Genomic DNA, 4453 nt, shown 5'->3' with positions numbered 1-4453 from the left:
CCACTTCTCCCTCAGAAGGGCGATAACAGGCTGTCTAGGAGTTTTCTCAGAGTGGGGGTCCTCTAAATCTGGTAAACCTGATGAGCTAGTTTATCTAAAGTTTATTGTATTTGAACTTCATTTCCGAGCCAGTTCTAATGAGTATCAAAAAGGAGAAATGGGAGTGTGGGATGATTTCATTTCTGTGTTAAAAATTATTCTCTCAACGTAAGAAAATATATGTCTATATCCAATGAAATTCTTAGCCTCTTGATATTACTCTATTAGCTAACTAGGCCTTGGTCCTCCATTAGAACTAAAATTTACAATTTTTTAACTGTAGAAGTGTCTGATGATTTATTTTCAAGATAAGTCTAAAGTTATAAGTTAATCATATAAATAAGGAAAGAAATCACAGTTGAATCATAGTCAATTTTTCAGAGAAAAGTCATAAAATTTATACTGGTTCTCTAAGTTGGTGACTTTATGTGTGTATGGGTTTAATATAGTGGACATTTCTTTCTGAAATACCAATGCATAAATCTGGGGCATATTCCTACTTTAGGAAGTTATTATGTAATAAAACATAAGGCTTGGAGCTATTAAAAAATTAATGCTCAATCATCGTGTGGGATAACCCTTACCTATTTCTCCTTATGAAGAACAGATTAGAAAATGATGATTGAAAGACTGAAACTGGACCCACACCTTTCCCCACTCACAAAAATTGATTCAAGATGGATAAAGGACTTAAATTTAAGGCATGAAACAATAAAAACCCTCAAAGAAAGCATAGGAAAAACACTGGAAGATATTGGCCTGGGGAAAGACTTCATGAAGAAGACTGCCATGGCAATTGCAACAACAACAAAAATAAACAAATGGGACTTCATTAAACTGAAAAGTTTCTGTACAGCTAAGGAGACAACAACCAAAGCAAAGAGACAACCTACACAATGGGAAAGGATATTTGCATATTTTCAATCAGACAAAAGCTTGATAACTAGGATCTATAGAGAACTCAAATTAATCCACATGAAAAAAGCCAACAGGATGCGGAGAAAAGGGAACACTTCTGCACTGCTGGTGGGAATGCAAATTAATACATTCCTTTTGGAGGGATATATGGAGAACACTCAGAGATCTAAAAATAGATCTGCCATTCAATCCTGTAATTCCTCTGCTGGGCATATACCCAGAAGACCAAAAATCACAACATAACAAAGATATTTGTACCAGAATGTTTATTGCAGCCCAATTCATAATTGCTAAGTCATGGAAAAAGCCGAAGTGCCCATCCATCCACGAATGGATTAATAAATTGTGGTATATGTATACCATGGAATACTATGCAGCCTTAAAGAAAGATGGAGACTTTACCTCTTTCATGTTTACATGGATGGAGCTGGAACATATTCTTCTTAGTAAAGTATCCCAAGAATGGAAGAAAAAATACCCAATGTACATAGCCCTACTATGAAACTAATTTGGGACTCTCACATGAAAGCTATAACCCAGCTACAACTTAACAATAGGGGGAAGTGGGAAAGGGGGGGGATGGGTAGAGGGAGGGGAATCGGTGGGATCACACCTGTGGTGCATATTACAGGGGTATTTGCGAAACTTGGTAAATGTAGAATATAAATGTTTTGGCACAGTAACTGAGATAACGCCGGAAAGGCTATGTTAACCACTGGGATAAAAATGTGTCAAATGGTTTATGAAGTGAGTGTATGATGCCCCATAATCATATCATTGTATACACTTATGATTTAATAAAAAAATTAAAAAAAAAAAAGCCAACAATCCCATATATCAATGGGCAAGAGACATGAATAGAACTTTCTCTAAAGATGACAGACGAATGGCTAACAAACACATGAAAAAATGTTCATCGTCTCTATATATTAGAGAAATACAAATCAAAACAACCCTGAGATACCATCTAACCCCAGTGAGAATGGCCCACATCAGAAAATCTCAAAACTGCAGATGCTGGCGTGGATGTGGAGAGAAGGGAACACTTTTACACTGCTGGTGGGACTGCAAACTAGTACAACCTTTCTGGAAGGAGGTATGGAGAAACCTCAAAGCACTCAAGCTAGACCTCCCATTTGATCCTGCAATCCCATTACTGGGCATCTACCCAGAAGGAAAAAAATCCTTTTATCATAAGGACACTTGTACTAGACTGTTTATTGCAGCTCAATTTATAATCGCCAAAATGTGGAAACAGCCTAAATGCCCACCAACCCAGGAATGGATTAACAAGCTGTGGTATATGTATACCATGGAATACTATTCAGCCATTAAAAAAAATGGAGACTTTACATCCTTCGTATTAACCTGGATGGAAGTGGAAGACATTATTCTTAGTAAAGCATCACAAGAATGGAGAAGCATGAATCCTATGTACTCAATCTTGATATGAGGACAATTAATGACAATTAAGGTTATGGGGGGGGAGCAGAAAGAGGGATGGAGGGAGGGGGGTGGGGCCTTGGTGTGTGTCACACTTTATGGGGGCAAGACATGATTGCAAGAGGGACTTTACCTAACAAATGCAATCAGTGTAACCTGGCTTATTGTAGCCTCAGTGAATCCCCAACAATAAAAAAATAAATAAATAAATAAAATAAAAAAGAAAATGATGATTGGAGATCTTATGATACGTGATTATAAGTGTCTGTGTAACCAGGACTTGCAACACCCTGGTTACTCTTATCTGATTTTTCCTGACGATCTGTTTAAAAAAAAAAAAAATTAATGCCTGAGTATAATTGAAAGCTTCATTTTTTCAGGGACAGAATAAGTGATGGGGCTTAAAAAATCAGATTCATAGTTTCTTTTGTCCACTTATTAATTACTTTAAATGTCACTTAGACTTTTCTCTGTATTTCTCTATCCAGTAAAAGCTTTCGATGTGGAATCATGTAGGGACAAAGATTAAAAAACAGAAAAAAATGAAAGAAAACAGAAAATGAAAATTAGAAAAAGATTTGCTTTTCTATACAGTAGAACTTCCATAGTTGACCACCTCCTTAGGTTGACCTGATTTTCACAGACATACACCACATGTTCCTATCAGTACAGTAGTCCCTAGTCCCAACCTTCGTATGTTGACCAGTTTGTTACAGTTCCCTGGGTGGCCAACTTAATGAGGTTCTACTGTATTTTAAATACTTGAATTCATATATCCTAGTAAACTGTGTTTCTTTGAAGACTTAGAAAAATGGCAACTTAATGGTACTTAAGTCTATATAAATAGAGTGTTTTATTCAATTCTGTGTGTTTTATAGGATTTTTCTCCTTTAGTAATCTAAAAGTTTCTAATTTGGTCCCCAAATTCTTTAGTGATGTGTCTACGATGCTCCTAATATCTGCTGAGGTAGAGAATAAAGGGAAGTGAGGAAAGTAAGATTCAGGATCTCTGCATCACATGGGAGAATTATCACCACGGGAAGGGAGCACAAAGGGTGCCAGGAGTAGCTCATCACTGGGGACAGCCCCAGCCCCTCTCGTGAGAGCGCCCTCAGCCTTGTGTCCTAAGTTGTGAGTCTCCAATATCCATTAATATCATGCTGCATGCCTTGTGGAGCCATAGTCTAGCTCCCACTGATAAGTGAGAACATGCTGCGTTAATTTTTCTGTTCCTGAGTTATTTCACTTAGGATAATGGCCTCCATTTTCATACAAGTTGCTGAAAAAGACATTATTTCTTTCTTTCTTATCACTGAGTAGTACTCCACAATATGTGTGTATCCCATTTTCTTAATCTGCTCATCATTTGATGAGTATTTGGACCGATTCTATATCTTTATCATTGTGAATTGTGCTATGATAAGTGTATAAGTGCAGGTATCTTTTTGCTATAATCTTTTCTTTTCCTCCTGATAGATATCCAGTAGTGGGATCCCAAGATTGAATGACAGATCTATTTCAGTTCTTGGAGAAATCTCTATACTAATTTCCATAGAGGTTCTAGTAACTTACATTTTCACCAATAGTGTATAAGTGTTCCCTTTTTTTATTTTATTTCGTTGCTTATTTTTTATTTCTTCACTTTTTTTTTTTTTTTTTTTTTTGTTGAGACAGGGTCCCACCCTATGCCCCTGAGCAGAGTGCAGTGGGCGTGGTAGCTCACCACAACCTCGGACTCGGGCTGCGGGCACCCCGCTGCCTCAGCCTCCGGAAGCCGCTGGGATTACAGGCGCTCGCCGCGGCGCCCGGCTGGGTTTTTCCATTTTTTTCACGAGTCGGGGTCTCACTGTTCCCTTTTTCACTGCATTCACACCAACATCCCTTGTTTCTGACTTTTTATTTAGTGGCTATACTGATTGGAGTAAGATGCTATCTCATTGTGGTTTTAGTTTGCATTTCTCTGATAATTAGTGATGTTGAGCATTTTTTATATGCTTCTTAGCCATTTGTATGTCTTTTGAAAAATGCCTGTTCATGGGGTGGCTTAGTATTC

General features: G+C 37.6%; 1 non-coding gene and 1 pseudogene across 1 annotated transcript; both read left to right on the top strand.

The window, feature by feature from the left end:
- The first annotated feature begins 600 nt into the window (after positions 1 to 600).
- On the top strand, positions 601 to 711 carry LOC128564136 (uncharacterized; annotated as a pseudogene).
- A 1858-nt stretch (positions 712 to 2569) lies between these two features.
- Positions 2570 to 2709, top strand: LOC128564134 (U8 small nucleolar RNA). Its single transcript, XR_008374008.1, has one exon. It is a non-coding gene; the product is annotated as a U8 small nucleolar RNA (small nucleolar RNA).
- Positions 2710 to 4453: the final 1744 nt, after the last annotated feature.

Source organism: Nycticebus coucang, chromosome 13 (genome assembly GCF_027406575.1).
Source record: "Nycticebus coucang isolate mNycCou1 chromosome 13, mNycCou1.pri, whole genome shotgun sequence".
Taxonomy (NCBI): Eukaryota; Metazoa; Chordata; class Mammalia; order Primates; family Lorisidae; genus Nycticebus; species Nycticebus coucang.
The sequence above is the reverse complement of the archived record's forward strand: the minus strand, read 5'-3'. Positions and strand labels throughout refer to the sequence as shown.